This window comes from Bos indicus x Bos taurus, chromosome 12 (assembly GCF_003369695.1).
Source record: "Bos indicus x Bos taurus breed Angus x Brahman F1 hybrid chromosome 12, Bos_hybrid_MaternalHap_v2.0, whole genome shotgun sequence".
Taxonomy (NCBI): Eukaryota; Metazoa; Chordata; class Mammalia; order Artiodactyla; family Bovidae; genus Bos; species Bos indicus x Bos taurus.
The window spans coordinates 23,810,238-23,836,500 of record NC_040087.1 but is presented as its reverse complement, the minus strand read 5'-3'; the positions used below and the strand labels follow the sequence as shown (position 1 = coordinate 23,836,500).

General features: G+C 38.6%; 1 protein-coding gene across 4 annotated transcripts in view; it reads right to left on the bottom strand.

Annotated features, from left to right (window-relative positions):
- The window catches only part of TRPC4 (transient receptor potential cation channel subfamily C member 4), a 206,198-nt gene that overhangs the window by 83,352 nt on the left and 96,583 nt on the right, over positions 1-26,263 (bottom strand). The window lies entirely within an intron of this gene.

Sequence of the window (26,263 nt, the reverse complement as noted above, 5' to 3'; positions counted from 1 at the left end):
GGTAAGAGGGGAGACCATGTGAACACAGAATAAAACAGTCGTGTGCAAGCCGAGGAGAAAGGTCTCGAAGAGAAAAACCGAAGTTTGTTGTCACTTTATTCTCAGACTTCTCACCTCCAGAGCTTGTGAGAAAATACATCTGTTTTTACTGTCTGTAGTACATTGTTATGGCAGCCCTAGCAGGCTAATACATAGAACAGTCCTCTTGGAAATGAATTACATTTCATATAAAATACAATGAAAAACTAGCCAACAGCTCTGAGAAATCAGAAAAAATACATACAGATTTTAGAAGAGTCAATTTGGAAGAAAGGACCAGGAAGGTGAGTTTATCTAGCTAGCTAGCATCTATCTTATATTTATCACCACTATGGTATAATATGGAATGGCAAAGACTTTGAAAAAATATGACTTATTCTGGTATACAGAAATAATGACAGTGTCTGGGGCAACCAGAGCTAATAAAAAGTGAAGAACAAATTCCAGAAATTAGAGAACCAGAGATTCAGTTCAGTTCAGTCGCTTAGTCGTGTCCAACTCTTTGCAACCCCATGAATCACAGCACGCCAGGCCTCACTGTCCATCGCCACCTCCCGGAGTTCACTCAGACTCACGTCCATCGAGTCAGTGATGCCATCCAGCCATCTCATCCTCTGTCGTCCCCTTCTCCTCCTGCCCCCAATCCCTCCCAGCATCAGAGTCTTTTCCAATGAGTCAACTCTCCGCATGAGGTGGCCAAAGTACTGGAGTTTCAGCTTTAGCATCATTCCTTCCAAAGAAATCCCAGGGCTGATCTCCTTCAGAATGGACCGGTTGGATCTCCTTGAGATTAGGATTCCCAAATTCTGTGTGGACCCTTGCATGTATAGGGCAAACTGCAAACTGCCTGGCTAAAGGGGCTGGAGTAAGAACTGACCTAAGATTTAAGTAAATTGGTTTCTACATTAAAAATAAAATCCACTTAGATGATTATAATAGAATCAGGAGTCTCCACAATATAACTTTTATATTATCCAAGACACGATGCAAAATTTCTGTATGTGAAAAGAACTAGGGAAGGTGAAGACAGCGAAAATTGCTCAGTCATGTCCGACTCTTTGTGACCCCATGAACTATACAGTCCACGGAATTCTCCAAGCCAGAATACTTGAGTGGGTAGCTGCTCCCTTCTCCAGAGGATCTTCCCAACACAGGGATCGAACCCAGGTCTCCCAGATTGCAGGAGGATTCTTTACCTTCTGAGCCCCCAGGGAAGCCACCAAGAAGATACAATGCAAAATTTCTCTGTATGAAAAGAACTAGGGAAAATTGACCCATTCTCAAGAGAAAAGACAGTCAGTGAAGACTGACCCTTGGATGAACCACTTGATAATCTGGCAGACAATACTATGAAGCAGTTACTATTAACTCTGCTCAAGAAGGCAAAGAAATATATGATCAAAATAAATAAAAATGTATGAAATCTCAGCAGAGAAACAGAAACTATATAAAAGCCTAGTGGCATGCCTAGAGATGGAAAATAAAATATTTAAAATTTAAAAATATTACTGATTGAATGGACATTACAGTAAAATGGAGATGATAGAGGAAAGAGAAGTCAACTTAACAACAAATCAATATAAATTATCCTATCAGGAGAAGAAAAAAGAAAAACAAAATAAATGAATAGAACCTCAAGAATCTGTGGAATAATATCAAAAGATATCATTGAAGCAGCAGAAGAATAGGAGAAAGAAGATAAGTCAGGAAAAGGATATTTGAAAATAACAGTCTAAATTTTTCCCAAATTGGTGAAACCAATTTACAGATTCAAGAAGCTCAGAAAATCTCAACCAGGATAAAAATGAAGAAAGTCACGCTAGGGTACATGATATTCAAATTTCTAGAAAGTAATGAATAATGAGACAATCTTAAAAGATGCCTGAAAAAAAAAGGACACATTACATATAGGGAAATGGCAATCAAAATAATTGCTGCCTTTCCATCAGAAATTATGGAGGGCGAAAGGAGTGGTTCAATAAAAATCCTGAAAGAGTATGGCAAAAACTGTCAACCCCAAATTCTATACTCAGCAAAATCCTTCTTTAAGGATGAAGGTGAAACAAAGCATTTTCAGATAATAAAAAACTAAGAATATCTGTTGGTAAATCCGCTAAAGAGAATTCTTCTGGTTGAAAGGAGATGACTGCAGAAGAATACTCAGATCATCCAGCAAGAATGAAAACATAAAAGGCAAGTAGACAAGACAATTTTTTTCTTATGATTTAAAAAGTGTACACTGCAACATTTAAAGCAAAAATTAAAACACTGTCTTGTGATGTTTGTAACATATGGAATGTATATGTAACTAGAGCATAAAGGACAGTCATGTGGGGTAAAGAGGTCAGTTCTGGGGTAAATCTTCTATATTTTACATGGAATTATACAATATGAACTCTAAATAGACTGTGAAAAAGTAAAGGTATTGTACTAGACTCAAAAATGGCACCCCAAAGATATCCACTTCTTAAGCCCCGGAACTGGTGAATATGTTATGTTTCATGGCAAGAATGAATTAGGTGGCAGATGGTATTAAGATTGCTAACCAGCTCACCTTAATCATAAGAAATTATCTGGATTATCGGGGGCGGGGGAGGGAGCGATGAAGTCAGAGGGTCTTTAAAAGATGAAAAATAGAGGCAGTAGAGGAGACCAATGTGAAGCTAATGGGAAGGACTAAACATTTTGCTATTGCTGACTTTTTTTTTTTTTGATGTGGGCCATTTTTAACGTCTTTATTAAATTTGTTACAATATTGCTTCTGGTTAGTTTTGGCTTTTTGGCCATGAGGAATGCAGGATCTCTGACCAGGGATCAAACTCGCACCCCCTGCATTGAAAGGGGGAGTCAACCACTAGACTGAGGGGGAAGTCCCTTATTGCTGATTTAAAGAGAGAAAAAGAAGTGTGAAGTGCCAAGGGGTGTGAAAAGCCTCTAGAAGCTGGAAAAGGCAAGGAAACTGATACTTTCCTTGAACTTCCAGAAGGAATTCAGCCTTGCTTATAATAGCTCGTGAGAACTGTGTTGGATTTCTGACATATAGAACTGTAAGATAATACATTTGTGGTGTTTTGAGCTGCTATATGATAATTTGTTACAGCACCAGAAGAAAACTAATAAACATATATCTTGCAAGTCTTAAAGCAATCACTAAAATATAATGCAAATATCTACCAAAGATCCTAGAAGGGAAGAGGATTCCAGACACTTGTCATTCCTTGTAGAGAGAAAGTTGATTTTGTTCTTGGCTTTAGGCTTGAGAAGCTGAGCAATAAAGCTGTTATTTTCTTTTTGCTTTTCCTTAGAATTTCTTTTTTAACATTGAACATAGTGTTCTGAGTGTTTAACAAAAACTGATTTTAAATGACATTTTACTTTAGTATCAGACATTTTATATAGAAATCTTAGCTCATAGCATAAAATGTATAAATTTAAAATAGGAGTAATTAGTATTTATGAGTTTTACAGATATTTACTTTTTAATCCTTCAGATAAGGACAAATCTACATAATCATTGATTAAACTAATTCTTTGCACTTGTAATGTTAGGCAATATTTACTCGGGAGTGAATTTATTTTTCCATTTTGCACACATAACTCCCATATTGTTAGTGAGAGTTTTACTTGGGTCCATTCTGAATATACTTCATTTTTAATTATCTAGGGACATATTTTCAATTATATACAGAGATGCAGCTCAGGAAATTTATGCAACCCAACAATTGGTGGAGTCTGGTCTTTAAATGCATGGATATGTCAGTGATGTACAAGGCAAACACAGAGGCTAGTGTAAAAATATTTGCTGCTGGCTGCCCAGGAAAAGTATTTGTTATGAGTACTTGAAAGAATATGAAGAGAAGGACCATTAGGAAACACATCCTCCAAAAGAAGCCTTCTTCCTAACCTCACAGACTAAACACAGAGGTTTCCAAGAGCCAGACTATGAATAGCTCTAGTCTGTGAAAGAAGGATTTCTTCATTTACAGCCTGCATTTTTTCATTTTTCATAACTGTTGATAGAGAAAATAGCTGTTCACTGTTAGGACTGAAAAAATACTTCTGTAATGTTCTTCTTCCAATAGTGTCCTGCAAAGAAAAGTGGAGCAAATACAATAGTAAACTCGGGTGGTTGTTTTTATCTGTTGATTGATATACCGATTAATCTTTCTAGATATCTACCATTCTTAATTTTTTAAACTTGTACAGCAAGTCATTTCTTGAAAGGCTAAAGATTTTAATCAAAATTCCTCTGAAGGGTGTTGTAAAGTGACATTCAAAACATATATTTCGATATAATTGTTAAAATCTGGAGTGAGAGCTTTCAAAGAGAGAACCTTAGAGTTTATACTATGCTATTTTTATTAGAATATTAGAAAGCAATTTCTGGCCATTGTACTGACCCTACTGTGTATCCATGACCATTATAAAGTGTTCCAGAATGAACAGCCAATCAGATAAGTAGATCTGGCTAAACACTGCAAATCCTATAATTTTACCTTTGAAAATGGAACTGAATGTTCAAAGGTTGTTCAGCTTTAACTGTGGACTGATTCATTTATAAATAACATAGAAGAAATATTTTCCAATTAATTTTATTTGAATAAATTTTAATTTCCTCATTTCATACTTCAGTCTTCTATTGTTAGAGCAATGCAATGTGTGGGCTATTTTAATTTATGACTCGAGGCAGAAAGTCCTATTCAAGGATGACTATTATTATATTAACTCTTATTTGGATTTTATGGTAAAAGATTATGAATTATTCTCTTTCATATAACCATTTCAGACATGCATATAGAGATATATAAAAGGTAGTATAAAATATACCACTTACTGAATTCCTGTCATGCCTCACATGGTTTAGACGTTATTTATTATCTTTCCAATAACCTTGCAGTATAGATATTATAATACACATTTTACAGAAGAGGAATTTGAGGTCGAAAAGTTAAGTAATTTTCCCGGTTGTGCATGCATGCGTGCTCAGTTGTGTCTGACTCTTTGAGACCCCATGGACTGTAGGCCTCCAGGATCCTCTGTTCATAGAATTTCCCAGGCAAGAACACTGGAGTGGGTTGCCATTCCCTTCTGCAGGGGATCTTCCCGATCCAGGGATTGAACCTGTGTCTCCCACACTGACAGGTGGATTCTTTACAATTGAGCCAACGGGGATGCCCATTCATTCTGATATTAGATAATAAATTAGCACTTTTTATGTGACAATTATTACATGAGAAACAGAAAGTGAACATGAGATATACAGAATCCACGCACTTGAGAATCATTCACTGAGGGACCAGAAATACAGGGAAGTAAATATGAAACATTTGGATGTGAGATTATTGTGATTTGCACAGGGTAATATAGGAATACAAAGGAGGAACAACTCAAAGGAGAGATAGCTAAAAGAGGGAGTGGGAAGGAAGCGTTAATTCTTAACTGGATTATTTCACTTAGCATAATGTCCTCCAGGTTCACCCCTGTTGTTGCAAATGGCAGGAGTTCCTCCACTTATGTTAATGGCTGAATAATATCATATATTTAATGAAACCTCTTGACAAACACTGAGGTTGTTTCCATACTTTGGCTACTGTGAATAATACTACAATAAAAATGGGAAATGCAGACTTTTCTTCAAGGTACCAAATTATTTCTTTTGCATATACACACCGAAGTGACATTACTGGATCACGTGGTAATTCTGCTTTTATTTTTTGAAGGACTTCCATACTGTTTTCCATAATAGCTATTAACCAGACTCAGAAAGACAAATACTGTATGATCTCCCTTCTGTGTGAAATCTGAAAGAGCTCATAGAAGCAGAGAGTAGAATTGTGATTGCCAAGGACGCTGGGGAGATGGGTGGGAGAAATAAGGTTTAAGTCAAAGAGATAATAATAATACTGCATTTTACTGTATATAATACTATTGTAATAAAATGATAATAACATACTTGAAATTTGTTGAGAGTAGATCTTAAATGTTCTCATCACACAAACACAAAAGACAACTAAGTGAGGTGATGGATGTGTTAAGTAGCTTAATTTCACAACTTACAAGTATGTCAAATCATCACAGGTACACTTCAAATATATGCAGGTTTTCTTAATTAAATCTCACCAAAGTTGGAAAAATAATCCTAAAGCTTTTTGTTTAAAAAAAAAATGGGAGCTGTGATATTAGTATTATAAAAGGTCCGTTAAAAAAAAAAAAAGCCAGTGGCACACCTCACTCTCTGTCTCACATACACATACATTCTGAGGTACTGAATGGATGTTAGGGCTTCAACTTATGAATTTCAGCGAAGAGAAGACAGTTCACACCATAAAAACATTCCACCCACTTATTACAGACATTGTTGAAATGTCCTCCCAAATATTATTAAGATAATAGGATTTTAGACATAGATAAGGTCTGCCATACTCCACTGTGAAAGCAAGATCCACCTAACATGGTAGAAGTAATACATTGAAAGTAAAATAACTTACTAATACCACCACAGTTAGTGTTCTTACAGATTTATTACTATTATTTCCCCAATTGAAAAAAAAAGTGGAAATTATTTAGCAAAGCTGGAAACTGTGTCATTATCATAAAGACCATTATATGCTAAATATTGCTGTTGACAACCCTTCGCTGCTTCTCTCCAAATACCTCTAAATTATTTGCTTTTAAAGACCTCTCTAACAATTTTTGATTACCTGTTATAAAAACAGTTCAAACCACAGTAATTTCAACATATTTTGCATTGATATTTGGTGGAGCACTTTATGATCTATTACAGCAAGAATAAGCACGGCTGCTAGGTGATTTGGTTTACAGTAAGTAATTAAGTTCACTTATTATGATTAGTTAGGAAAAAACTCTTGCTACATTTGGCTTATAATTAAACTATTTTCTAAATGTTAGCAGCATTTTTCCCATTTGTTCACAACTTCAATACATCTAGTGCCTGGTTAAATTAATTAAAATTTCAATACTTCCTATGAAGTCTACAGAAATAGCTATACATTGTTTAGATTAATTATATTAATTATATTTTACCTTTCAAAAGGCTTTAACACTTCTATAACATGGTATCTTATTTATTTGTACACAAATGCACACAAATTCATTTTAAATGCAAGTAATCTGTCAGGCAACGTTGATCCACCTGAAACTCAAGAAAGTAAAAAAGTCTCAAAGAAGTTGAATAATGTCACAGTATTAAGGCCATAAATCTTATGCACCATATTTACAGAGGTGTCCTCAAGCCCTGAGACAGTTCTGCTTATATTTCCCAACACTTTTACCTGGAGTGGTTATTGGGTGGCTTAGCATGAAACTTAGTATTATTAAAATCAGTAAACATAAAAAAGAGGTCCAATGGTTAAGATTTCACCTTCCAATGCAGCAGGTGTGGATTCGATCCCTGGTCTGGAAACTAAGATTCCCATAAGCCTCACAGCCGCCCCCCCGCCAAAAAAATTATATATATATATATATATATATATATAGATAGATAGATAGATAGATATAGATAGATATATATATATATAAAACAGAAATAATACTGTAACAAATTCAATAAAGACTTTAAAAATGGTCCACATCAAAAAAAATCTTTAAAAAAAGGCAAGTAAATTGGCACTCTCCAGAACCCATAGCTGGGAGTCAGATTCCAAGGAGAGAGACTTCAAAACTATGTGAAGGAGAGATTTCTGCCATACTTTCATACTGGGCTAAACAGCTATTAATATCAACATTTTTAAGAATCCTAAACTGACAACTACATTGCAGAGTACAGTAACTGAACTTCACTCCAAAGCTCTGAATTATAAAGAAAAAGTTAATTATGTTCTGTAAATTTTGTTTAAAAAGGAGATATTACATAACACTGCAGATTTTCAGCCAATGATTTTCATATAAACTGACCACATTATAAACAACAACAACAAAAAATGTTGCCACTTAAAATGCAACTGTTTGGAATATATCTGCATTATATCTCTCCATTTTCTTGTATGCTTGGATAATGCATTTTCTTGCACAGTCACTCACTGCCCTTTCTGAAAAGGTGGCCAAGATTTTCAGACACTCAATCCACACAGTCACATAGAAGCTAGATTACTGACTTTATCTCAAAGCCAAAGCTGCTTATATATTCTGGGATATTGATTATTTTTCCCTTAACAGAAAAAGCTGCAAAACTCAAAACTCTGCCTCTAGAGTCATATCAGCCAGTAGCCCATGAAGAAATGATAAGACAGTAAGCAAAACCAGAACAGAAAAAAATGAGAAAGTACACAGGAAGATCAAAAATGAAAAGGTTCAATGCAACCATATCTCAATTATATTTTAATAGCTGTTACAGCTTCTGGCACCTAAACTATAATCATATGATCAATGCTCTGTGAGTAATATTGACAACAATGTTTGTTTGAACAGATAAAAAAGTCACACTGTATAAGGGATAAAGATGGAAATTGATCAATATTATTCAAAGCATTTTATTTTCTTAAAAATTAATTCTTTAGTTAAAATGATTCAAAGCAAACTCATCCAAAACAATTTTATTTTTGAATGTTTGCTAAGTATTAAGTAGTATCCCTTTATGAAGTTGAGGCTGAACATCTTAAACAAGAGGTAGGCTCCAACCCGAGGTAATGGCTGTATTTCAAGGCAATAAAATAACAAGAAAAATTACAATGGTAATGTTCACAGATCATAGCATAGGTGAGTAAATACTAGCAATCTGGATTTGCTGAGCACACAACACAAGTCAGGACGGGATGAGAGACGAGTCTGGACACGAAGTCAGCATCCAGATATATTATATCCTGTTGAGGAGACAGGGTTTTATTTTATGGGATCTTCAAAGTAAGAGATAGGGAATCGGGTTAGAGTATCATAATACAGCAGCATTATTCACAGTAGCCAAAAGGTATGGAAATAGCCCAAATGTCTATAAACAGATTAATATATAAACTGAATGTGGTACAAACATACAGTGGAACACTATTCATTCTTAAATAGGGGTGAAGTTTTGATACAGGCGCAACATGGGAAAAGCTTGAAGATACTATGCTGAGTGAAATAAACCAGACACACAGGATGGGTATTGTATGATTCCACTTATATAAAGAATTGAGAGTAATCAAATTCATGGAGACAGAAAGCAGGATGGTGGTTGCCAGGGGCTGGAGCGGGTAGGGGGAATGTGGACTTATTGTTTAAGGGGTATATAGAGTTTCAGTTTGGGGAGATGAAAAAGTTTTGGAGATGGATGGTGGTGATGGTTGTACCACAGTGTGAATATACTTAAAAAATAAACTTCTTATGGTAGAGAATGTTTACATATTAATATTAAAAATTCTTAAGTGTAGCGTGACTTTGGATGGAGCAAGACTGGAGCTAGGGAAACTGGGTGAGACTCCTTTACAGAGAACAGAAAGAGTAGACTGAAAGGTAGGAAATAATTTGGGAAGTATTAATGAATATAATTAGCAATAGGACAGGCAGCCTTCGGTGGTTCACAGGGGCCTCAATGATCTACGCTCCGAAACTTAGTGGTTTAAAACAACCTTGTGTAATATTTCACAATTTTGTGCATGCCTTCGTTCATGCACTGCTGTAACAAAGTGCTGCAGACTGGGCGGCTTAAACAAGAAGCTTTTACTTCTCACAGTTCTGGAGGCTGGAAAGTCCAAGATCAAGGTGCCGCAGATTCGGTATCTGGTGAGGGTCTGTCTTCTTGATGTGCCCTCACATGGTAGAAAGAGGATTAAAGAGCTCTCTGGGGTCTCTTGTAAAAGGGCCCTGATCCTATTCATGAGGGCTTCACACTCCCAACCTAATCATCCGTCAAAGGCCTCACCTCTAAATATCATCACATTGGAGGTTAGGTTTCAACAGAGGAATTTTAGGGGGACACAAACATTCAGTCCATAATAATGGACTGGGAATTGAGGCAGGGCTTAGTTGGTTGATTCTTCTGTTTCATGTGGCATCAACAGAAATTACTCAGCATTATCCAGCAGAGGGGGCTTTCTAGGTGGCGCTAGTGGTAAAGAACCCACCTATCAATGCAGGAGACATGAGACCCAGGTTTGATCCCTGAGGTGGGAAGATCCCCTGGAGAAGGGCATAGCAACTCACTCCAGTATAAAAATTCCATGGACAGAGGAGCCTGGTGGGCTACGGTCCATAGTGTCACAAAGAGTCAGACACAACTGAAGCAACTTAGAACGCATGCACACATCCAGCTAGAGGATGAACTAGTGTGGGTGTGCAGGGAAGTTCACGTTCATTTCTTCTGTCAGTCTTGTCATAGGAGTGAAGAGTTGGAAGGCTAGGCTAGGCTGAGACTATCAGCAAGAGTGTGTACCCATTGGCTCTCTGGTATGATGGCCTTGTAGGACATTCACACTTCTCACATGGCACCTGGGTTGCCAGAGAACATAAGTGGAAGCTGCAAGTCTCCTTATGAACAAGTCTTGGGAATTATAAAAATTCATTTCTGTTGCATTGTACTATTCAGGCAGATAGCTAAGGCAGGCTCTGGTTGAGGAGAAGGTTATTAGATGCCATCCTACAATTATGGCCATCTTTCATCTACCATATCAAACTTTCGGAAGTGATGGATGTAAAATAACCAAGGCTGACTCTCAGATTTCTAGCAAGAGTAATTAGATTGCCTCCTACTTGAACAGAGATGACAGAAGAGCCAGACTTGGAGAAGATGATGAACTCATCTTTGGACAAGAGAAGTTTGAGAAAATAAAAGATTATTAAGATTTCTTCCCTGGTGGCTCAGACGGTAGAGTCCACCTGCAATGCAGGAGACCCGGGTTCCATCCCTGGGTTGGGAAGATCCCCTGGATAAGAGACTGGCTAACCACTCCAGTGTTCTTGCCTGGAGAATTCAATGGACAGAGGAGGCTGGTGGGCTATAGTCCACAGGGTCTCAAAGAGTCAGACAATCCTGAGAGACTAACACAAATGCTAATAAGAATTTCTATATTTAAATGATTAAGTATCACAGATTTTCTAAAACCACATTCCTTAGGGTTGGTGATTCCAGCCCTGTACGATCTATTCTCTGTTATTTTTCTCTAATCTCAGCCCCTGCCACTCCTCTAATTTATCACCATTTATTCAGACTCAGATTGACTATATTCTTTGTAGCCAAAGATGGAGAAGCTCTATACAGTCAACAAAAACAAGACCAGGATCTGACTGTGGCTCAGATCATGAACTCCTTATTGCCAAATTCAGACTGAAATTGAAAAAGTAGGGAAAACCATTAGACCATTCAGGTATGACCTAAATCAAATCCCTTATGATTATACACTGGAAGTGAGAAATAGATTTAAGGGACTAGATCTGATATATAGAGTGCTTGATGAACTATAGACTGAGGTTCATGACATTGTACAGGAGACAGGGACCAAGAGCATCCCCATGGAAAAGAAATGCAAAAAAGCAAAATGGCTGTCTGGGGAGGCCTTACAAATAGCTGTGAAAAGAAGAGAAGTGAAAAGGAAAGGAGAAAAGGAACAATATAAGCATCTGAATTCAGAGTTCCAAAGAATATCAAGAAGAGATAAGAAAGCCTTCCTCAGCAATCAATGCAAAGAAATAGAGGAAAACAACAGAAAGGGAAAGACTAGAGATCTCTTCAAGAAAATTAGAGATACCAAAGGAACATTTCATGCAAAGATGGGCTCGATAAAGGACAGAAATGGTATGGACCTAACAGAAGCAGAAGATATTAAGAAGAGGTGGCAAGAATACACAGAAGAACTGTACAAAAAAGATCTTCATGACTCAGATAGTCACGATGGTGTGATCACTCACCTAGAGCCAGACATCCTGGAATGTGAAGTCAGTGGGACTTACAAAGCATCACTATGAACAAAGCTAGTGGAGGTGATGGAATTCCAGTTGAGCTATTTCAAATCCTGAAAGATGATGCTGTGAAAGTGCTGCACTCAATATGCCAGCAAATTTGGAAAACTCAGCAGTGGCCACAGGACTGGAAAAGGTCAATTTTCATTCCAATCCCAAAGAAAGGCAATGCCAAAGAATGCTCAAACTTCTGCACAATTGCACTCATCTCACATGCTAGTAAAGTAATGCTCAAAATTCTCCAAGCCAGACTTCAGCAATACATAAACCATGAACTTCCAGACATTCAAGCTGATTTTAGAAAAGGCAGAGGAACCAGAGATCAAATTGCCAACATCCGCTGGATCATGGAAAAAGCAAGAGAGTTCCAGAAAAACATCTATTTCTGCTTTATTGACTATGCCAAAGCCTTTGACTGTGTGGATCACAGTAAACTGTGGAAAATTCTGAAAGAGATGGGAATACCAGACCACCTGACCTGCCTCTTGAGAAACCTATATGCAGGTCAGGAAGCAACAGTTAGAACTGGACATGGAACAACAGACTGGTTCCAAATAGGAAAAGGAGTAAGTATTTCAAGGCTGTATATTGTCACCCTGCTTATTTAACTTCTATGCAGAGTACATCATGAGAAACACTGGGCTGGAAAAAGCACAAGCTGGAATCAAGATTGCCAGGAGAAATATCAATAACCTCAGATATGGAGATGATACCACCCATGTGGCAGAAAGTGAAGAGAAACTAAAAAGCCTCTTGATGAAAGTGAAAGAGGAGAGTGAAAAAGTTGGCTTAAAACTCAACATTCAGAAAACGAAGATCATGTCATTTGGTCCCATCACTTCATGGGAAATAGATGGGGAAACAGTGGAAACAGTGTCAGACTTTATTTTTTGGGGCTCCAAAATCACTGCAGATGGTGACTGCAGCCATGAAGTTAAAAGACGCTTACTCCTTGGAAGAAAAGTTATGACCAACCTAGATAGCATATTGAAAAGCAGAGACATTACTTTGCCAACAAAGGTCCATCTAGTCAAGGCTATGGTTTTTCCAGTGGTGATGTATGGATGTGAGAGTTGGACTGTGAAGAAAGCTGAGCGCCGAAGAATTGATGCTTTTGAACTGTGGTATTGGAGAAGACTCTTGAGAGTCCCGTGGACTGCAAGGAGATCCAACCAGTCCATTTTGAAAGAGATCAGCCCTGGGTGTTCTTTGGAAGGAATGATGCTAAAGCTGAAACTCCAGTACTTTGGCCACCTCATGCGAAGAGCTGACTCATTGGAAAAGACTCTGATGCTGGAAGGGATTGGGGGCAGGAGGAGAAGGGGACGACAGAGGATGAGATGGCTGGATGGCATCCCTGACTCAATGGACGTGAGTCTGAGTGAACTCCAGGAGTTGGTGATGGACAGGGAGGCCTGGCGTGCTGTGATTCACAGGGTCGCAAAGAGTTGGACCCGACTGAGCGACTAAACTGAACTGATTCAGGCTCCTATGTCCTAAGCACTATACCAACCACTGGGCTTTCACTGATAATCAAGTCAGAGGAGATAACACTTAGATAACAAGTGAAAAAAGATAAAAACATAATTTTACACACAAATAAACAGAATGACTTTGGATTGTGATAAAAGCTGCGATATCAACATTGTCATGTAAAGAGAATGTCTGAGAATAAAGGGTGAAGGAAAGGGAAAGAAAGTGAAATCCCTCAGTCCTGTCAGACTCTTTGCGACCCCATGGACTGTAGCCTACCAGGCTCTTCTGTCCATGGGATTCTCCAGGCAATAGTCCTGGAGTGGATTGCCATTTCCTTCTCCAGGGGATCTTCCTAACCCAGGGCTCGAAACTGGGTCTCCCACATTGTAGACAGATGCTTTACTGTCTGAGCCACCAGGGAAGCCAAGGGTGAAGGAAGAGGACAGTAACTAGGGTCGGTGTTCTGGGTCTTTACCAAGAAAGTGATAATAATGAGCTGAGACCTGATACAGAAGCCTTTCATTGCATCAGGCAGAAGAAAATGTGAAAGCAGAAGCCATGGGGTGGGAATGAGGGCAGAAAGAATGAAGAGATTCTCTAAAACTCTTAGAAGAAAACAAAGGCAGAACACTGACATAAATCACAGCAATAGTTTTTGGATCTCCTAGAGTAAAGGAAATAAATGCAAAAATAAACAAATGGGGTCCAATTAAACTTAAAAGCTCTTTTTTTTTTTTTTTTTTTTTTTGCACAGCAAAGAAATCATAAACAAAACTAAAAGACAACATACGGAATGGGAGAAAATATTTGCAAATGATGTGACCAACATGGGATTATTTCCAAAATATACAAACAGTTCATACATCTCAATGTCAGAAGGACAAACAACCCAATCAAAAATGGGCAGAAGAAGTAAATAGATATTTTTCCAAAGACATACAGATGACCAAGAGGCACATGAAAAGATGCTCAACGTTGCTGATTATTGGAGAAATGGAAATCAAAACTACAATGAGATATCACCTCATACGGGTCAGAATGGCCACCATCAAAAACCTACAAAAAATAAATGTTACAGAGGGTGTGGAGACAAAGGGAACCCTCTTACACTCTTGGTGGGAATGTAAATTGGTGTAGCCACTATGGAAAAGAGTACTGAGATTCCTCAAAAACAAAAATAGAATCATCATATCATCCAGCAATCCCACTCCTAGGAATATATCCAGAAATGAGGACAACTTTAATTTGAAAAGATACATGCACCCCAATATTCATAGCAGTACTATTTATAAAAATTAAGACATGGAAGCAACTTATATTTTCATTAACAAATGAATGGATAAAGAAGATGTGGTAGATATATACCTGGACTATTACTTAACCATAAAAAATGAAACCATGCTGTTTGCAGCAACAATGGATGGACCTAGAGATTATCATCGGAGAAGGCAATGGCACCCCACTCAAGTACTCTTGCCTGGAAAATCCCATGGATGGAGGAGCCTGGTGGGCTGCAGTCCATGGGGTCGCTAGGAGTTGAATAAGACTTTCACTTTTCACTTGCATGCATTGGAGAAGGAAATGGTAACCCACTCCAGTGTTCTTGCCTGGAGAATCCCAGGGACAGGGGAACCAGGGGGCTGCCGTCTCTGGGGTCGCACAGAGTGGGACACGACTGAAGCAACTTAGCAGCAGCAGCAGAGGTTATCATATTAAGTGAAGTATCATATTAAGTGAAGCCAGACAGACAAACACAAATATATGATAGCACTTAGTATGGAACCTAAAAAATGATACAAATGAATGTATTTACAAAACAGAAACAAACTCACAGACTTAAAAAACAGATTTATGGTTACCAAAGGGAAAGAGAGGAAGGGATAAATTAGGAGTTTGGGACAGATTCACTTCAGTTCAGTTCATTTCAGTTCAGTCGCTCAGTTGTGTCTGACTCTTTGCGACCCCATGAACCGCAGCACGCCAGGCCTCCCTGTCCATCACCAACTGCCAGAGTCTATCCAAACCCATGTTCATTAAGTTGGTGATGCCATCCAGCCATCTCTTCCTCTGTCATCCCCTTCTCCTCCCACCTTCAATCTTTCCCAGCATCAGGGTCTTTTCAAATGAGTCAGGTGTTCGCATCAGGTGGCCAATGTATTGGAGTTTCAGCTTCAGCATCAGTCCTTCCAAGAATATTCAGAACAGACTCCGGGAGTTGGTGATGGACAGGGAGTCCTGTCATGCTGCAGTCCATGGGGTCGCAAAGAGCGGGGCACAACCGAGCGACTGAACTGAACTGAACTGAATAACTTATAATGAAAAAGAGTCTGAAAAAGAACATATGTAAACAGAATCATCTTGCTGTATATCTGAAACTAGCACAAAATTGTCATTCAATTATACTACAATGAAAAAAAAAAAAAGGAATCAGATGGATCTTAATTAAATAAATAATAATGGAGGGATTCTCCACCTTCTTTTTTGCCTCCCTGCAGTTCTACACGGTGTTTCTTTCCATATTGACTTTTTGTAACTTCTCTGCCTGGATGACTCCCAGATTTCCACAGAAACTCAAGCAAGGCCTTTTCGGTTCCAGGAAGCCTCCCCTAAGACCCTAGGACCAAGTTAGGCAGCATTTTCCTGGGCTCCAGAAGCAGCTCTGCCACAGTCTTTGGGGCCCACATGGTGAGAGTTGTGCGGACTTTTCTTCCATCCCTAATACCCTGGTAGTTATCTGAGGACAAGGCTTTTGTCTTTGATTTCAGCATCATCAGTAAGTAGCAAACAGAAAAGACTCTCTTACATAAGGTAAGTGAAAGTCCTAATAAGGAGGGAGGACAGGAAAGGAAGGAGGGAAGAAAGTGAGAAAACGATATCAGTGAAGGACATAACATATAAAACGTTCATGCAATATAGCTAAAAATCTATTTTTAGCTTATACCCAGGTTGCTCAGTTGTGAACAATCTGCCTGCCAATGCAGGAGATGCAGGTTCAATCACGGGATCAGGAGGATCCCCTGGAGAAGGAAATGGCAACCCACTCCAGTATTCTTGCCTGGGAAATCCCATGGACAGAGGAGTCTGGTGGGCTGCAGTACATAGGGTCACAAAGACTCAGACATGACTTAGTAACTAAACAACAACAGCAACAGCATTTTCTGCTTAAGTACTACAGCACACACACACACACATATGGATTTCACTGTACTGTCTAAGCAAGAATAAAATTCTAGGCTCTACCTATTTATGATAAGAATTTATTTAAAAAGTAAACTGAATGTTAGCAATATTATGTGATTACAGACTTGTCAATATCATATTTATTGATATCACACATTTCTTATAACTGGCATGTAATGCCATGTAATCAGAAAAATAATAAATGCTGTTTTCCAAACATAGTATTTAAAAGCCCATTAACAATAAGCATTGTGATACTGATACCAGGGGGTTATTTACAGAAGAGGAGTCCGAATACCAAATGTAAAGTCAGTCTTAGCATTCTGAAATAAAACATTGCTGTTGCTGCTGCTGCTAAGTCGCTTCAGTCGTGTCCGACTCTCTGTGACCCCATAGATGGCAGCCCACCAGGCTCCCCGGTCCCTGGGATTCTCCAGGCAAGAACCCTGGAGTGGGTTGCCATTTCCTTCTCCAATGCATGAAAGTAAAAAGTGAAAGGGAAGTCGCTCAGTCATGTCCGACTCTTAGAGACCCCATGGACTGTAGCCCACCAGGCTCCTCTGTCCATGTGATTTTCCAGGCAAGAGTACTAGAGTGGGGTGCCATTGCCTTCTCCAAAAAAAATTCTAGGCTCTAGGACATTTCTGGAAGAAACCCAAACTTGGCCTGGGACTTGCTGTCTTCTCATTTTGCTGTCCTCTGTCTCAATGGCACCCCACTCCAGTACTCTTGCCTGGAAAATCCCTAATTGCACCTGCAATCACGTGTGGACTTGCACTTGGAGAGAGAAAGAGCATTATCTTGACCAGAGCCCCCTAAGCCCAACCACTAGGTCCCTCCTATGTTTACTTAATAGCAGCTGCCAATAAGATTTCCAGCTCCCCACTGCCCGGTATTAGAGGTGAATGTGGCAGAGAAAGAAAAGAGGTTTTGGATTGCATGTTCCAGAGCCACCTGGGGAAAATCACTGAGCTTAGGGAATGCCACAGAGCAAAACAACAATGGAGGCCCGCATTTAAAAATGAAGTGGTGGTTTTGGAATGAGGAAAAGCAGGCCTTCTTACAGCTCGCAGGGAGCTTGCAAGGGGGCAGATGAAGGTAAAAACCATAAAGAAAAAAGCTTTCAGTATTTCTCCATAGCAGCAGAAGGCACACCACTGAGTGCTCCCTAAAGCCAAAGGGAAAAAGGGAACAGAGCGTGCTACAAAGAATAAAAATATAATCCTATGGGATTGTTTTCCCAGTTCTATATTACCGAGAAGCAGTCGATAAACACACAGCTTCAGAATTAAGCTTAAGGCTCATAAATCGCCAAATTATAGCACGGCATTATACATCCTAGAGGGTTTCACTGTGCATTTCTTCTCCCAAGACTTGAGACAAAACATAACTAACCTTTATTGAGAAAACCTGTGAATATGCCACATATGGTCGAAGGAAAATGAGGGTAAGGAGAAGTGTAAAAGCTCCTCCTCATTCCCATAGTTTATCAGGGATCTCGAGCAGGATTTTACATTGTATCTCAAAGCCACTAGGTTTTCTTGACAACAATAATGCTTTGCCAACCCATTTAGTTTTTGTATTGTACTTCTGTATGTGGGCTGGAATAAGCTGTTAAATTCATGATTTTGAAAGTGGTAATCCTTAATTTTGTTTTGTGATGAGTGACAGAGAAGATATGAGACATTAAATTATGACCCAAACAAAAGCCTCAAATTTAAATAGGAAGTTTTGTGCAAAAGCAGCAATAGACAGAGTTCTTCACTGCTGACAAATGAAATGATTGGATCTGAATAGGGGCTGATCTTATTGCTACTCGTTTGTCAATTATCATGGAGTCAGTAGTCCCAGTTGCATACAGAAAAGTTATTCCTCAGAGAACCAGTGAAACATGCTAGTAGCTCAGTTGTATCTGACTCTGTCACCCCATGGACTGTAGCCTCTGTTCATGGAATTCTCCAGGCAAGAATACTGGAGTGGGTAGCCATGATTCCTTTCTCTAGGGGATCTTCCCAACCCAGTGATTAAACCCTGGTTTCCCACATTGCACACAAATTGTTTACCATCTGAGCCACCAGGGAAGCCCCTTGAAGGACCAGAGAGGGTGTCTAATACACAGTGAAATTTTTCAAAGATATTATCATTAACCTAATGTTTTTAGTTGATGTCTGCAGCAAGTGAGAGTTACGTTGAAAAGAGTTGCTTATTCTGTGGACAAAATGCATTTTTGTTAGGTGAACAGAAGTATATACCTGTCTGAAAATAAGTCACTTAGTCGTTTCCTTTTTGTATTTATTAAAACAATATCAAGATCCCCTGGAGAAGGTAATGGCAACCCACTCCAGTATTCTTGCCTGGGAAATCCCACAGACAGAGGAGCCTGGTAGGCTACAGTCCATGGGGTCGCAAAGAGTGGGACATGACTTAGTGACTGAACAACAACAACATCAAATACAAGCCATATTTTATATCTAACTTCCAGTTAAAGCTTGCTATTTTATGTTTTGGAAGGTATAAATTTATCACATTCTACTCAGTGCTGTTTGAAAGGATGAATTTATACAATGTTATGGACATATACCATTTCATATCTCATTGTGGAAGAAACAGAAACAATCACTTTCAGATACGAATTAGGGAAAAGTGGTTTCATGTCATTAATTAGCTGTAAAGAAACACATGGGGATTGAATTCCAAGCTCTAAAAACCTAGTGTTAAATTAAATGCCTAATGACCTGTCATAGTACTGTCAGCCGGGCTCACAAGTCCTGAACAGGCATTTGCTTCATCCATTACCCAGTGGCAGGCGCTGAAATGTTTGGGCCCCAGGAGTGGGTGGGCAGAAGCGGTAGGAAGCCTTTATCCGTGTTGCCTTTGTATAGCAACAGCAGGTATGTGAACACACTTGGAGGACCAAGATGCAGGGCCCAGAAATCGGTCAGAGTGTGCTCCCAAGTACAGAGGAAAAGGAAAGTAAGCTAGAAGAAAATGCAGCTTTTTATCCCTTTTATTAATACAAGTCTCTTATAATTTACATCACTCAGTGTATCTTCATGTATTAAAACTCTGCCATATGCCTGGCATTCTTGATAAGTGCTGGTGTGATAAGAGTTCCTGATTCTGTGGTCTAGCAGGCAGCAGTCAGGTTCAAAGGGCATACATAATCAGTGCCTAAAATATATTTAAAAAATGCAAAGCAGGAGGACAAATTAAAATCGAGTGTGTAATACATAATCTAAGTTTCTTTTGAAAGCTTATAATGGAAGAACTAGAGCATGGACAACCCTAGGCTCTGGCATAATGTTTATACATTATGCATTTTTGATGAGACTATTGTTTTAAAATAAATAGTTTAGCATACTGATTATAATATTAGACTGTAATGATAAACTTCAAAATTTTTTTTAAATTTATTTTTAGCAGTGTGTATGTGTCAGTTCCAAACTCACAGTTCAAAAGTGCTATGAAACCCATGAGGCCTATAAAATATTCAGTATACATATTAAAACGTTTAATGATGAAGTCCATTCTTTTTGCTGCAGGACATACAATAGAGTGGTATGTATCATTTCTCTGCATGCCCTTAGCTTTTTATACTGAGGTTCCATGAAGGGATAAACAAAAACAATTATAATAACAGTAATAACTAAATGTAATAGACAGCTACCCTTCCATGGACATAAATGCCAGGAAGTACGCCTAAGTCTGGACCCGTATTATCATGCTTCACCTCCACTACTGACCTATGAAGTAGGCAGTATTTTCCCATTTTAAAGGTGAGAAAACAAAAACTCAAAAGCTAATTGGTATAACATCACATACCTTATTAGGCATGGGAAAGAGAATTATATCCATTTCATAGGCTTCATACTTTTATAGAATTTTTTTTCAACAATCAGAGATGAGTTACTTGATACCAACAAAAAGCTATCTCCAATAGTTTTTAGATGGCCAGAAATTTACCTGAAAGAAGGCATGGCTAGGTATGCACACTCAGATGGAAAGCTTTCATTTCTCTATCACGTGACAGGAGAATATTAATGTTTGACCCCTTCCCCTCCATCTTTGCATTTCCTTAGGTTTATTTCCCTTTTTTAAGTAGGATTTTTTTTTTCCTACCTAACTCTTGGATCTTACTTTGCAGATAAATGAAAGCTCTAAGAATCCTGTTAGCAGTGGAATAGACCTTAAGAAGAAAGAAGGGTATCAGGATCATGGCAAACATAACAGGGTGGGTGATGACATGAGGAGGGAGAGATGGGAAGAATTTGAGAGGACTTCTGTGCTATGCCACAAATGCAAGGACTTACTGAAGGTGAATTTCTGCACTTGGGGCTGAGGAAAGAAAATTCATGAAAGTGCAAGTCTCTCAGTTGTGTCGGACTCTTTGCAACCCCATGGACTATACAGTTCCTGGAATTCTCCAGGACAAAATAATGGAGTGGGTAGCCTTTCCCTTCCTTCCAGATCCTCTGGAAGATCTCTAGGGGATCTTCCCAATCCAGGGATCGAACCCAGGTCTCCCGCATTGCAGGCAAATTCTTTACCAGCTGAGCCAAAAGGAGAGTTACTTCCAAAAGCTGCTCAGGTGCCTCTGATGATGTTACATTTGGCAACCTCTGTCTTATCTACTTGAGAAAGTCAAGGAAATCTAAAGAAGTTTTAATTCATGAGTTCAACCTTGATATATAATTTCAAGTAGTACTTACTCACCTTGACAGCACATTAGAATTATCTGGGTAGTCTTTTAAAAAATACCTCTGCATTTCCAGGGGTTTTGGTATAACTTTCCTGAGCACTGGGACAGAAGCAGCAGTGCAGTGTTTAAAAACAACCTCTCAGACAATTTTACCGGGATCCGGCAACACCCACGACAATGGGCAAGTGACATGAAACAGGACAGAGGTCTTTGTATGTTAAGAGAGTCCTGGGTGGAACGGCCCAATGTGGGAAAGCAGTACAATTATGAGTGTTTGCATTTGACTGAAATGTGAACTATGAGTAGTGATGGCGAACAATGAAACCAACGATTTAGGCAGAATCCATATAATGCGAGCTGTGACAGTTTGGACTTTATTTGCGAGAGTGAGAAAGACACTGCGATGCTTTACACAGAGCTCACATGCTCTGATTTATGATGACCAAACAGAGGGCTTCTCTAAGACAGGGGGCTTTCAGTGCTATTACCTGAAAAACTATCTCTAGATTTACTTTTCCTAAAACACAAAACAAAGACCCTTAGGTGGTGCGGTGGTCAATGGATTGGAGGAGGTAGGACTAAAGGCAAGGTGTTGAATGGAAGAAACCAAAAGTGAAAACAAGTAGGAGGCAAAACAGTACTTGTAATGAAGCAATACTGCTGCCATAGCAAGAGAAACCAATGACGAATTCTGAGTTGAAAACAGGTTAAGTGCATACTTCCAGAGAAAATGGTTTTTTTATTTTATGTTTTTATTTTTTTGCATTTTATTTTATTTTTTTTCTAATTTTATTTTATTTTTAAACTTTACATAATTGTATTAGTTTTGCCAAATATCAAAATGAATCTGCCACAGGTATACATGTGTTCCCCATCCTGAACCCTCCTCCCTCCTCCCTCCCCATACCATCCCTCTGGGTCGTCCCAGTGCACTAGCCCCAAGCATCCAGTATCGTGTATCGAACCTGGACTGGCAACTCGTTTCCTACATGATATTTTACATGTTTCAATGCCATTCTCCCAAATCTTCCCACCCTCTCCCTCTCCCACAGAGTCCATAAGACTGTTCTATACATATCAGTGTCTCTTTTGCTGTCTCGTACACCGGGTTATTGTTATCATCTTTCTAAATTCCATATATATGCGTTAGTATACTGTATTTATGTTTTTCCTTCTGGCTTACTTCACTCTGTATAATAGGCTCCAGTTTCATCCACCTCATTAGAACTGATTCAAATGTATTCTTTTTAATGGCTGAGTAATACTTCATTGTGTATATGTACCACAGCTTTCTTATCCATTCATCTGCTGATGGACATCTATGGTTTTTAAGAAGAGATCTGAACACATGAATGTTCCCAGAACAGTTCAAAACAGCGAAGAGAGAAAAAAAGAGAGGGACGTGGTCAGTAATACCTAATCAAATTCAAATAACCCATTCTGTGTTAGCTAAGTAAAGCAAACTAAGACAGAGGCATTACCATATTTACTTGGGTGAATGACTCTCAAAGTTATTTCAGCAGAAAAATCTCAGTTATGGAGGGGAACACTGTATGCAATACCCTTTTCTTACTTTTCTCCCCAGAAGTACTCCCTTTGCCATTCTTCCATAATAGTTGTTTGATGTCCATGAGACAATGTCCTGATAGTATGAGACATTTTTTCCCTCCAAATTATCCATATTCTGATGTGGAACTTACCAGACACAAGAAAATATGAAAGGTATATTCTAGACATCCTAGACTTGAATAAGAGTGAAAAATGAAGCAAATGAAGAATTAAAAGACAGTCAATGCCTAACAGAGTTGGACTATATGCCTAACAGACTATACGCCTAACAGAGTTGGACTATAAAGAAAGCTGAGCACCGAAGAATTGATGCTTTTGAACTGTGGTGTTGGAGAAGACTCTCAAGAGTCCCTTGGACTGCAAGGAGACCCAACCAGTCCATCCTAAAGGAAATCAGTCCTGAATGTTCATTGGAAGAACTGATGTTGAAGCTGAAACTCCAATACTTTGGCCACCTGATGCGAAGAGCTGACTCATTTGAAAAGACCCTGATGCTGGGAAAGATTGAAGGCAAAAGGAGAAGGGGATGACAGAGGATGAGATGGTTGGATGGCATCACCGACTAAATGGACATGAGTTTGAGTAAACTCCAGGAGTTGGTGATGGACAGAGAGGCCTGGCATGCTGCAGTCCACCGGGTCGCAAAGAGTCGGACACGACTGAACGACTGAACTGAACTGAATGCCTAACAAAGGTCAGCTCTTCTTGCCTCATTTACAGCAAATGCAAAACTCTTACACAACTGCTGACCAGCCACCAGAATGCAAAGGATCTAAGAGGAAACAGCCATTGTTCGCCACACAGTCCCAAGGTTCTGATACCACATGCTATAGAAAGCAGCTGATTGATACAAATCTCTTCATATTGCTCCAGGATAGGATAAACAGGTATGAGTCCAGGGCTATCCCCATGTTGATTTCTCTCCTTCCTCTTTAACAACTCCCTTAATTTCTAAGACAGAACCCAGATTAGTACCAAGTTGAAAGTTAATGTTGCAAAACTGTTGACTTACCTTCAAGAAAAGGAAAAGTAAATTTAAAAGAACATAGGCTGTTGACTATATAGAGATTACATATATTTTTTCACTTTAATTTGAAGAGCTCTACAGGGATTGCATTGCAACCTTTTCATACAAAATAATGTATTTAATTGCTTTCCATTATTAACCTAAACACTGCAAATTACTCAGGCAAGGAAACATGTAGGGAGCCTTCCAGAACTGAGATTTTGAATCTATTCAAATGCATTCATACTGAGCATATTGAGATCAATTCACGTGGAGCATCTTTTCTCTATCAAGTACTGAAGTAGGACTGATGAACGAGACAAATGTGTTCCTGACACTGACAGCCTAGAGAAGTGAAGTGAGGTTGCTCAGCTGTGTCCTAGAGAAGGCAAGTCAAATACAGCAATACAATGCAGTCCAGAATGTGCATAATGAAGGCATTTATCCTAAAGGTTGTATGGAAGAATTGCTTCATGGAATCTCTCTGTGGGAATAGAGAACTGAGTGCGCTTTTAAGAGCGAGTAGGACTCAGCCATGTGAACATTAGTGGGAAGGCAACCCCAAAACATCAGAGATAGGTCAAAGACAAACCTCAAACTTTTGTAGACTGAAACAAGGAGAACTCGTGGTTAAAAAGGTATAGAGCAATGTATTGTTGGATTCCATTTGCTAGTATTTTGTGAGCATTTATAGCACAGGGAATTCTACTCAATACTCTGTAATGGCCTATACGGAAAAATACTCTATAAAAGAGTAGATATATGTAATATGTATAACTAATTAACCTGTACAGCTGAAATTAATACATTATAATTCAACTATACTCCAATAAAACTTTTTCTCAAAAAAGTTCTTCCTGTTCAGTCTATGCCCTTAAAAAAAAAAAGTATAAGAGAAGACATTTATGCTAGAGTTTTATTTAACACACATGCTCTTACTAGAAAATCTTATCAAGTATTTTCAGATTGGTAATTTTTGAATAATTTAGGAGTACGTTTCATAAAATACAACCTGGAAAGTTATGACCAACCTAGATAGCATATTCAAAAGCAGAGACATTACTTTGCCAACAAAGGTCCCTCTAGTCAAGGCTGTGGTTTTTCCTGTGGTCATGTATGGATGTGAGAGTTGGACTGTGAAGAAGGCTGAGCGCCAAAGAATTGATGCTTGTCAACTGTGGTGTTGGAGAAGACTCTTGAGAGTGCCTTGGACTGCAAGGAGATCCAACCAGTCCATTCTGAAGGAGATCAGCCCTGGGATTTCTTTGGAAGGAATGATGCTAAAGCTGAAACTCCAGTACTTTGGCCACCTCATGTGAAGAGTTGACTCATTGGAAAAGACTCTGATGATGGGAGGGATTGGGGGCAGGAGGAGAAGGGGACGACAGAGGATGAGATGGCTGGATGACATCACTGACTCAATGGACGTGAGTCTCAGTGAACTCCGGGAGTTGGTGATGGACAGGGAGGCCTGGCGTGCTGCGATTCATGGGGTCGCAAAGAGTCAGACACGACTGAGTGACTGATCTGATCTGATGATTTCAAATAATGTATATGAGTGTAAAATCTTATTCTTGATTTTATAACACTTTATTAGCCATCCAACACTACTTTGCTCTTGAAAAACTGTCAGCTCTAGGGAAATATGCTCTTTGATATTGAATGAGATACTCCAAAACAATTCTGTAATAATTTTGCTTTTTTTCCCTTCCATTGTTATTTCAAAAACTAAAATAGAAAATGCAAATGCGGAGTCATTTTTAAAAATGCATCTTTTAAAAGCTATTACTACTTCATATTTTCTTATTACATGTGTTTTTAGCCTTCCTTCATTCTGCTGCACTGTTAGGTTCTATCACCCTCCAATTCCATAACTTCACAGAAACAAAAAGTACAAGCATCTTGAAAGAAGTGTTAGAAATTATCAAATGTTTTCTATTGCTTTGCTTCTAACATACCTAACCAAGGACTCAATTTGTGGCTCTTTGTTCAATAAACCTTGAAATTGAGTCTTTTCCTAAAATATACAAAAGGATCTAAGCAAAGAAAAAACATCTTTAGTCAAGTGAAGTTTTCCATTAATTTCTTCTAGTTGCATATTAAAATTATTCTAATATCTAATAGATATCTAATATCTAATGTGGAATATTTAGGGCCAACTCAAAAAAAATTAAATACATTTTTTTCAGAAGCTTCTTTTTCATCTTATATATGTAGTTTTCCAATATTTTTGTTCTAGAATAATTACTATAATTCACCAATGAAAAGAAAACCAATATTTTTTGGAGGTAGAAGTAAACATATTTTTGAGAACTTACTCAAAATCAGTGATAGAAGCAAAAAACAATGATGCTAGGCAATATGTATGCTGCTGCTACTGCTAAATCGCTTCAGTCGTGTCCGAC